Genomic DNA, 11,267 nt, shown 5'->3' on the forward strand with positions numbered 1-11,267 from the left:
GCAAGCGGCCGACTTCTTCCCCCGCTGGTCTCCTACAGCCCCTTCCCTGTCCCGCCACACCATTCGACGTAGTCGGCATTGACTTATATGGTCCCCTACCTCTCTCCAATGGGGGTAACCATTGGATTGTAACAGCTGTCGACCACCTTACACGCTATGCTGAGACGGCCCCTGTACCGACTGGTTCCACTGAAGAGGTAGCTAATTTCTTTTTGCGGTCAATTGTATTGCGTCTTGACGCTCCTCGGGTGCTTCTAAGTGACGGCGGGACGGCCTTCTTATCGACAGTCATATCCGAAGTTCTCCGTGCGTCATCCACCTTCCATAAGACAACCTCAAGCTACCATCCCCAGACTAACGGTCTGACTTAGCGATTTCACCGCACCTTATCGGATATGATATTCATGTACATGACACCGGATCATCGAAATTGGGATACTGTTCTACCATTCGTCACATTCGCCTATAATACTGCAGTACAGCGGACTACCGGTTACTCCCCCTTTTTCCTCGTTTTCGGCCGTCCTCCCACTACAATCCTCGACACATTTCTTCTTCTCTACGCCCGACAACTCCTCATCATTACCAGCCCAGTTTTTATCCCGTGTGGCCAGAGGCCGTCATCTTGTCCACCTCAACACAGAAGCGTGCCAACAAGATCGCAAGAGTTGCTACGATTCGAAGCACCGCGTGGTCTCTTTTCGTCCTGGTGACGAATTACTGCTCTATACACCACTGCGCACCCCTGGCCTTAGTGATAAATTTCAGCGCCGCTATCTTGGTCCCTACAAGGTAAGCAACCAAACTTCCCCAGTAAACTACCAATCACACCTTTTGATCCCCCCGCTGACCGACGCCACCGTGGAACTGAAATTGTTCATGTATCTCGCTTGAAGCCGTTTGTGCGCCGCGGTACATCGGTTGGTTAGGAGCGGCCAGGCTGGCCGCTTCCGACCCCCCGGGCAGATTGTGCGAGCCTTCCACGGATATTCTTTCATTTGTACATACCATGATCTCTTCTTCCTCTTGTACATACCATCATCATCGTCCCGCGGCACCGGCGCGCGCTTGGGTTTTTCCATCAGATTAAACGCTGACACGGCATACCATGCCTTGCCTTCACGACCTTGCCGTCTGAACCTGGCCTTCTTTCACAATATTATGATAATTGTATTCATAAAATCAAAACAGATTTCAAATTCTCTACTGTGCTTCTGCTATCCTTGTACATGAACATGATGCATTAACACGATCCCCTGATACTGCACCTACTCTGGATAAACAAGCATTAAAAGCATTAATGAGTGATAAGCACGCAACACATTTCGCTAACATTCAAATTGCCCCATGTTTGCGGCGCTATATTTGAGCTCAACTAAACTTTCCAGCTAGCACTTGGGTACATAAAGTTTTTACCTTGCAAGAATACACTTCAGTGAGACTACTTTATTGAGAGTTTAGGGACGTCATCTGGCTTTTTGTTATGTTTGCAGAAGAGCGAAGCACATCAGTATGTATCTTCACCCATGATGCTGCTACACTGCAGGCTTCACGCCTTAGGCTTACTGGCCCTACGCTTCCAGAAACCTGAGCTCACATTTATTCAACTAGAAGGCCATGTTGTGTATGTTCAATAATATAAATGTCATACACGTAATTTGGAGCTTTACGATAACTGTGGCTTTTGCTTCCAATGCTACTACTGTGAAACGGTCATGAGTAAGTAGATGTTGAATAATTCACCAATACTGGTTGAACCTTGTCCCACCATCGAGATTTATATTTCATCTTATATGCTCCCTCAGTCGCCGACATCTTCCCCTTTTTTATAGTGTCAATTATGTCGTTATAACTTTGGAATGGTTGTTAGATTTCTGCGATATTGCATTACACTTGCAGTAATGCTTGCCTAATGAAATTTGTAATTTACTTGGGCCAACTTGCACTGGTAAAGGCCTTTAAGCTAAGCGTCAGTTCACATTCGTTTATATTCATATTTTTCTGCATATCCACTAAAGGCTCTTTAATATTACCAATGTTTTCATTCGAGCAGTTGTATCACTTTTGCTTGGCACACATCATTTTTGCAGATACAGAGCAGGACTGCAGGCGAAAAAAATGCAAATGCATGAACGCAACTCAGCACACTGCCAAAGCAAAAGATGTTTTACTTCAGCAGGCACTTCTGAGGTTGCAAAAGAAGAATGGCAGGCTTCATAAAAAGCTTAGAAAAGCAGAATCACAGCTGCTTACATTGCTTATTATTTAGGATCGCCCCAAGAACTGCATGTTTTACATTGGCCTTTCTGACTTTGATGTTTTTCAAAGCTTGGCAGAGTGTTTTAAGCATCGGTCCAGTCACATGTAATACTAGCGCTTGGATAAAAAAGAGCATGAAATCCATGGCCGGAAAGAATGATATTGCATCTGAATTTTTTATGTTCCTTATACGGCTGAGAACAGGCATGTTTGGAGAAGAAGAAGCACGAAAATGTGGAGTATCAGAAAACCATGTGAGCCGCATCTGTCCACGTGGGTCAACTTTGTCCAGAAAGAGCTAGCTTGTATAACCACCATTCCTTCACTTGAAGCTGTTCAGCGGCATCTACAAAAACTATTTCTTGTTTTTGAAAATACGCGCTTGGTACTGGATGGAACAGAGGTTAGGATACATCGACCATCGTCACTTAGTGCCCAGCGCCAGACGTTTTCACAATATAAACATTATAATACATACAAGGTTCTTGGATGCACCCCAGATGGCTACATTGTCTACGTTTCACCCCTCGGGGGGGGGGGGGGGGGGGGTTCTCGGTGTCTGAAAATATTATGTTAGAGAGAAGTGGGCTTTTTGAAATCCTGAATCCAGGATAAAAGTTTCACATTTCCATATCTACCACCTAGTCTTACTGTGTGTAGAGGCCACCTTTTCGTGAACGACATGAGCCAAAAATGTCTTGCTGAGGCTGTGAAGCAAACTCGACGCATTGCTCGTGTAAGAGTTCATGTAGAACGAGCGCTTGCACCTGTCAAATACTTCCACATACGTGACAGGCATTCCCAATCACTATGATTGACATAGCATAACAGGTCTTGCAGGTATGCTGCTTTTAGACAACTTCAGAGAACAACTTATAATGGATACAAACTAAACGTATAGGTCGAGGTTTCAAGTTGCTTTCTTTTTAGCCTTGATTGTTTTTGTACTTTTGGCATACTTTTTGTGTTCGCACTATGAGATTGACACAAGTGTTAATTTCAAACGGTATTTGTTGCATTTCGAATTATTTGTCTTTTAGTAAAGAATGTTGTTTTGTAACCGCCTGCTTTGTGTGTTCGTATTTCTTCTGTCGAACACTACGCTGTATGTGGTATTATGGCTGTATCGTGGATGGTGCCCTTTTTTCGTGCATATGAGACATACATTCAAAGCCCTGTTCAGTTTCTTTCTGTTCTCCCCAGCTGAACCCTCACTGCATGTTCACCTCATTATGCATGCAATAATTTGCCTGTTGAAAATCCTCCAAGGTAGGCTGCAGCAGTAAGTGGATCGGGAGCTTCCGGACGTGCAAGCTGGGTTTCGGAAGGGCAGAGGAACTAGAGACCAAATTGCCAACCTTCGCTGGATCATGGAAAAAGCAAGAGTTCCAGAAACCCATCTACTTCTGCTTTATTGATTATGCGAAAGCGTTTGACTGCGTAGATCACAGCAAATTGTGGCAAGCTCTCCAAGAGATGGGAGTTCCAATTCACCTCATCTGTCTCCTCAGGAACCTGTATGAAGGACAAGAGGCCGCAGTCAGAACTGGGCGTGGTCTTACTGATTGGTTTCCGATTGAGAAAGGAGGGAGGCAAGGCTGCATACTGTCGCCCTGCCTATTTAACCTATACGCAGAGTGCATCATGAGAAAGGCCGGTCTGGACAAGTCTTCAGCTGGAGGGAAGATTGCTGGAAAACGTATCAACAACCTCAGATATGCGGATGATACCACTTTATTTGCAGAAAGTGAAGTGGAACTCAAGAGACTTCTGATGTGCGTACAAGAAGAGAGTGAGAAGTTTGGGCTTAAACTGAACATCAAAAAGACAAAGATCATGGCGTCTTGCCCTATCAAGTCCTGGAGCATCATGGGACAAGAAGTGGAAGCTGTGACAGATTTTCTCTTCTTGGGCTCCAAGATTACCTCGGAAGGAGACTGCAGCCATGAAATTAGAAGAAGCCTGCTTCTTGGAAAGAAAGCAATGGTTAGCCTTGACCGCCTAGTAAAGAGCAGAGACATTGGTCTGCCAACCAAGATCGGTATAACTCGCGCTATGGTCTTTCCAGTTGTGATGTATGGATGCGAGAGTTGGACTGTGAAAAAGGCTGACCGCCGAAGAATTCACGCGTTTGAATTGTGGTGCTGGCGAAGACTCTTGAGAGTTCCTTGGACTGCCAGAAGATCAAATCAGTCAATATTGTCGACCATAAACCCTGACTGCTCATTGGAGGGTCAAATTCTAAAGTTAAAGCTCAGCTACTTTGGTCACCTGATGAGAAGAGAGGAGTCGCTGGAGAAAGATTTGATGTTGGGAAAGGTTGAGGGTCGCCGGAGTAGGGGTAGGCAGCGAACGCGATGGTTAGATGGCGTCCTCCAGGCACAGCAGATGAAGTTATGTGACGTTAAGAAGATAGTGAGAGACCAGAAAGCGTGGCGTGACATGGTCCACAGGGTCACGAAGAGTCGCACACGACTGAACGACTGAACTGAACTGAATTTACCTGCCAACACATTATTAGAAATGTGAACCAGTGCTGTTGCACTTGAAATTTTTTTAGAATCTTTAATTTCAAATGCTCGTGATCTTAGGTGAACAGAAGCAAAATAACCAAAGAACATTTAGAGCGTTGAAATGAATGCCAAGATGATTCCCAATGCCCACTTCAGATTTGTTACCTTTAGCTTAAGGTTATTGTCCCCAGGCTGACATACATAAAATCTTATCTGTAGCATCTTCTGTGACACATATCGCCCACAAGTGTAAAGCGTCTGCAGGCGCTTCACACGTTTTGCCAGCACCTTCGGCAAAAATGCATGCTAAATGAAATGCAGCAGGGTTGGAAGCATTTCTCCTTCCCAGAACATCATGTTCAAACAAATACGCTGCACGTATATATAATGCGACTCCATAGGCTGACCACCTTCGGTCCACATCGTAATGTCGCACCAATTGTGGCCAGTTACAGCCATCTGACCTTGCACCTCATAGTAATAGGCACGCTCGGTCATCAAGGTAGCTGCACCATTTTCGAGTTTGCAACAGAACTGAGGGTATTGGCACTCTTCCTCGACAATCAGCCCTTTTTTCGATATAGGGCACTTAACCTCAAGCAGTCTTTGTTCGCCGTCGATGAGCACAATCCTGTCTGGCGAGGCAGCAAGGAGACGATTGTCATCACGGATGTGCAAGCCAGTTTAACTAAAACAGCGAAATGTTTTCAGATCATTAGAGCTTGATATGCCTCAACAGCATCCCTCTCATGAGTCCCCGCCGGGGTGACGCAGTGGTTACGGTGCTCGACTACTGTTCCCAAGGATGCCGGATCGAATCCCGGCCTCGGCAGCCGGTATCGATGGAGGCGAAACGCAAGGCGCCCGTCTGCTGTCCGATGTCAGTGCACGTTAAAGAACACCAGGTGGTCAAAATTTCCGAAGTTCTCCACTACGGCGTCGCTTTGGGTCGTCAAACCCCACAAACCAAACCAAACCTCTCATGAGCCCTGCCATAGGCTATTGCTTCACGCACTGCTTTATTGTTGGGATAGAGAAGTGACTTCAGTAGGGCTTCCGGCTTCACACAACTGTAGATCCTCTTAAAGTGGGATGCTGTCAGGCGGCCAGGCCTTGTAAAATACCAATTTTTGTTCTCTGCTTGGCCCAGTGTCTCTGAGCATATCTGTGCTCGCTCTTTTTCTTCCAGAGGCTTCAAAAAGTCTATGTAGTTTTGCACAATACTTTGTACTTCATTGCTTCAAAGATCGGCGTCATAATTGATCAATGTTTTTGGTTCTTTGTAATTTGTCTCGGCCTTCTCTTAGCTGTACGGGCACAAGTGCCGCAGCACCCATTTCTTCTTCTTAATTTCCACTAGAATGTCGGTAACTTGAGTTATTTCTCTGACCCGCTCTGCACGCTTGCTATCTCTTTATGTTACCCCTACCATTTTTCGTCAGAAGAGGAAATGGGCATGGGAGGACATGTAGGGCGAAGAGAGGATAACCGATGGTCGCTTAGGTAACAAACTGGAATCCAAGGGAAGGAAAGCGTAGCAGGGGTGGCAGAAAGGTAGGTGGGCGGATGAGGTTAAGAAGTTCGCATGGGTCACGTGGATGCAGCTAACACAGAACCGAGTTAAGTGGAGAAATATAGGAGAAGCCTTCGCCCTGCAGTGGGTATAGTCAGGCTGATGATGATGATGATGACCGCAGCATCTTTAATGTTGGGCTGCTAGCTGAAAGTCTTTCTCTCAGTTAACTAATATCCTCCTCATGATAAGGTGCAGCCTTTTCACATGGGTTAAAATCTCGCTTCCTTTTGATTCGAGCCGGCTTGTTGATTGTGTGTTTTTGAATTAGATATCCTACAGGGACACACTTTTTGCTGGCTTCTTTGCTGAAATTCAATCGAAGAAAGAGGATGTTAGCTGTGTCTACCACATAGAATTAGTGTTTGCTTGTGCACTTAGCAACGACTGTGTACCCACAGAAGTTACATACAGCCAGATTTACACACTATTGCACGAACTTCTGAACAAGGCGTAAGAATGGTTACAAAGTTACAAGTGAAAAAGCCTATGCACTGCGCACTTTTTGACCTGACCGCAGTTTAAACTGAGCTAAGCATACAGTACTGTGCTAATGCTAGAAATCTAAATGCTTGCAAATCCAACCCTGCATACCTTCGGGAGGGACAATCCTTCTGCATAGCAGATCCATGTAGGATGGCTCGTCCGTGTCTCCGCTTTCTGTTGTTTCCGCAACCGTGAACAGCAGTTCTGCAACATGCTGACACGTTTCACTTAATCTGCACGGCAGTGAATAGAAAAAAAAAATAGGGGGACACTTAAAACGCTATAGCGTTTCACACACATGCACAATGTTTTTCACACTTTAATTTTATGTTTTGATACACCGTTACATAGCATTATAAAACATCGGCTTTTCATTCTGGGCGCTTTACCCCTTTTAACGCATTTTTCATTTATCAATTATATACATTAAGTGGTCAATTATTTTTTAAATTTTTAAGTAGTATAATCAAGCATTGGCTTCTCATTCGGAGCATTTTGACGGCTTTGAACCCCCTTTTCTATTTTTTTCACCTCTTTATTTCAAGAAATAATTACAATAATTTCATTAACTCGAGCGTCATCGCTTATCACACAACAATCGATCATCATTCCCTAGAAGCACAAATATCCATGGTACGATTTCTTTTTATCACAGCTCTCGAATATTTCCGATACGCGGTGCCGAACACTACGCCGATGGCTTTTCGACCGGACGAGTTATATAAGGTATCGCTTAATAATCAGACGGATCACTTGACAGCAGATTTGACAGCAGCTATATAAGATATTGCTTAATATTGAGACGGGTCACTTGACAGCAGACTAAATCAATAATTTTGAACTACATGAAGAGCAGCGAAACGTCTGTGCCAAATTTGTATGGTGTTAATGTGCCTTCTAGCGCCGGCACCTAACTGACTATGCTACTGGCCTGCGCCTGAACCAGGAACAAGTTTTCAGAGCTCACGCGTGCACAGTGTATTTGCGTATTGCGAACGTGTACACTGCACGCGCTCCGCGCTCGGCAAAAGGAAGGGGCCTGCTTGTGCTTCATCATCATCTAAGCTATCACAGTCTACTTATAATGTGTACAGTTTTATGCTGGAATCTAGGGGCTTTCGCAGTTTGCAATGTGTCGGTGGCTTCGTGTCACAGGACAATCTGTTACTGAAGCTGTCTACGTAATCACCGCTTGTGGTGGTTTAGCCGGAGCCAGTCACAGGCCCATGCATTTTAATTTTCCTTTAGTTTCGACAACAAAAAACACCGCTTCACATTCAAACCAGAAAATAACTCGCCCAGCAACCCATTCACATCTTCCTCCAGCGATGTTGTCCGTAGCTTTGTTGTACCAGGCTGGGACGACGTACGCGCCGGCTTTCATCAAAGGTCGGCAGGCTGCTCTCAATGACCGAGCTCTGGATATCTGGTAGTTGTGTTAAGCTTCATATTCTTGATGTAGCCTTTTTCTTTGAAGGCCCATCCGCGATGCGCTTGACAGACGGTCGAAGTGTTTGCGTGCAGATAACGCCAAGCATTATAATTTGTTACACTGCACTTTGAGACATCGGCAATATATCCGTCCTTCAAATAAGGGAACGGAATGCCGTCTTCCTGAATCATTACTTCAGCTTGATGGAATTATACATCAAAGAACACGATTAAAAAAGTGCACAAGCTCTAGCGAATGCGTTTCCGCCGTGCTAATACGGTCTGAGAATCTCTGTTTTCCAAGCAGTAGGCGGGGTTGCGTTTTCTTTGATAGATGGCGCCACTAACTTTGAAAGTTGTGGATTTCAAATGTCACATGTCTGGATGGTCACATGAAAATCGGCACAGTCTAAACAAACTAGTCTCGTGTGAAGAATTATTGGTAAAGAAGCGTCACTGTTTGTTGTATATCCTGAACTGAAGGAGGTAAAGGTGAAATTTCTCTGGCTCCCTGAACGCTTGGATGACTCCTTTATACGTGAGGCTCTATAAGCTTATGACAAACTCACCTCGATTTTGAGGGAAAACTGGAAAGTTGCCGACATGAAACAGATGAAAACGCTTAGCCGGGATGTGACTTCGACTTTTACCGAAGGGGTTAGCGTTGGTGACGTTCCACTTCAGCTAACTGCGTGTAGAGTGTTCTGATACCTGGCCGACTACCTCTCCGCCCCCTCTGCAACCGCGCAGGACACATTTGTCTGCACTGCCGTATGCCACTTTGCGAAGATCGCCGCCGTTTCGGCCACACAGCGGAGGATGTGTGGTTACAAACGCAGACAAGCTTCGGCATCGTGTCCAGCCTTCTGACGACGTATTACGGGAGCACATTATGGACGCCTCTGATATAATTGATGCGTCTGGCAGCCTTCCTGTCCCCGTTGTGGTTGAGTCTTCAAGTATCCCTCCACAGGCTACTGAGGAAGAAACATTAGCTGGGGCTTAGCTTTAGTTAAAGCCAGTAGGTTGCGAAAGCAATAATAGCATGGGTAATAACACGTCGGCAAAGTCGTCACAGTTCAAAGCGTTCATTACGTTCCATTCGGACCGGATTTACGTATCTTGTACATAAGTATCACGCGGGCTTGTCTGCTAAACTATACCGGTTTCGTTTTTTTGTTTCCTGGATACTGGTTGCCGGGCTCAGTGGCAATGAGCATTAAAAGTTTAGGCCGTAGTAGGAACCTTGGAAGTTAACGCACCGCTGGTAAATGAGCACGGATTTATCACTTGTATGCGCTGACAGCTCCAATCATGTTTTTCCGGAAGTGTACCCTTGTTGCTCGCTTGGTAAATATACAAGCAGGAAGTACGCGCAATCGCAATTGAACTGTGCTCAATTAAATCTTTCTACCTGAAACATCAGGAGCAGGCACTTAACAAAAGCTTGTGTAACCTTTATGAGCTAGAATGTGAATCCCCAGGCTCGTATATAGACGAAATTGCTAGCGTCGAAAGTGAATTACAGAGACATGATGCGGAACGATTAAGGGGTGCCTTAATTCGATCTCGTGTCAAGTGTGCTTTGCACTGCAAACGCCCCAGGCGGCAAGCTTTGCTTGATGAACGTTATCCTGCGACTGCAAAGCAGATTCCGGCATTACTGCGTAATGGCACATTGGTTACGAATACGAATGAGGTTACGTCGGCATTCGTGGTATATTACTCAATGTTGTTAAGTGCCCCTCCTCTTGTGAGAAATTGTGACATTATCTCTCGTTTCACATCCCTGGTGACCCCTTTATCAGAAAATCATTGGTCTGTAATTAGTAGCTCTTTCACACAGCAGGAGGTAGAAGTGACAATTGATCAATTACATCACAAAAGCGCCTGGTCCTGATGTCATTTCCTCTGAATTTCACAAAGCATTTAAAACTGTTCTTGCTCCTATTCTGCTCGATGTGTTCATGATGAGTTTTAATGCAAAGGCCCTTCCTGAGACGTTTAAAAATGTCACAAAGTCTTAATTTCAAAGACTACTGACCATGAAAAATTATGCTCAGTAGAAGGCTATAGACCAATCACACTTGTAAATATAGATTACACGATTTTCGTCAAACTTTTATCAAATCGCCTACAGTTCGCAATGACAGTTTTCGCTGACCCTCACCAGATGTACGGCTTGAGGAGCCGTGCCATTCAAAGTAATCTACTCATTGCGCGCACAATCCTCGAATCGTGCTCCTGCTCTCATGATCAGGTTGTTTTACTTCAGGTCGACCTCGCGAAAGCATTTGATCGTATTCGTCATTAATTCCGGTTTTCTCTCCTAGAGCGATCGAATGTTGGTTCGGTACTACTTAAAGAGGTGCAACTTTGCTATAGGAATCATTCCACTCGCCTGATTGTAACTGACCACCTATCAAAGCCCCGTACCAATCAACTCTTCTGTGAAGCAAGGTTGCTCGATGTCTCCGCTGCTTTTTGCTCTTCACATGGAGCCACTTTGCCTAAGTGTTTTAAGTAATAGTAGTATCCATGGCTCCTCTGTCCATGGAAATGAGGTTGAAGTGGTGGCATATGTGGATGATATTGCGTTTTTCTGCTTTTGCGAACCAATCATAGAAAAAGTTATATGCAGCATAGAACAGTTTGGGATTTTTTGTGGTGCTGAGATGAATCCCTACAAGAGTCCTCGCCTTTTGTTTTGTTCGTGGGGCTCAACACCGCCCCTATATGCAGGAGTGGAATGGTCATGTGTACGCCTAATTATCTGGGTGTTTCACTGCATGCAATTAGGTCAAGTGCAAATTACTGGAAAAAGCGAGCTCCGGTCATCCAGCGTTATGCTAATAAATTTGTCCCCTATCAGCTTTCAATCTTCGGTTGAGCTTAGACCTACAACGTGTTTTTGGCGACAAAACTTTATTATGTGCTTCAGGTCCTCCACTGTGATGGACAATACATTGAGCGTTTTCACTGATTATTTGCGACGTTTATTTTCT

At 44.9% G+C, this 11,267-nt stretch overlaps 1 pseudogene; it reads left to right on the forward strand.

Moving 5' to 3' along the window:
* Nucleotides 1-2,438: 2,438 nt before the first annotated feature.
* On the forward strand, nt 2,439-3,073 carry LOC146174221 (uncharacterized; annotated as a pseudogene).
* The last annotated feature ends 8,194 nt before the right edge of the window (nt 3,074-11,267 follow it).

The sequence above is a fragment of the Amblyomma maculatum genome, chromosome 11, assembly GCF_055883805.1.
Source record: "Amblyomma maculatum isolate TAMU_Amacu chromosome 11, ASM5588380v1, whole genome shotgun sequence".
NCBI classification, from domain to species: domain Eukaryota; kingdom Metazoa; phylum Arthropoda; class Arachnida; order Ixodida; family Ixodidae; genus Amblyomma; species Amblyomma maculatum.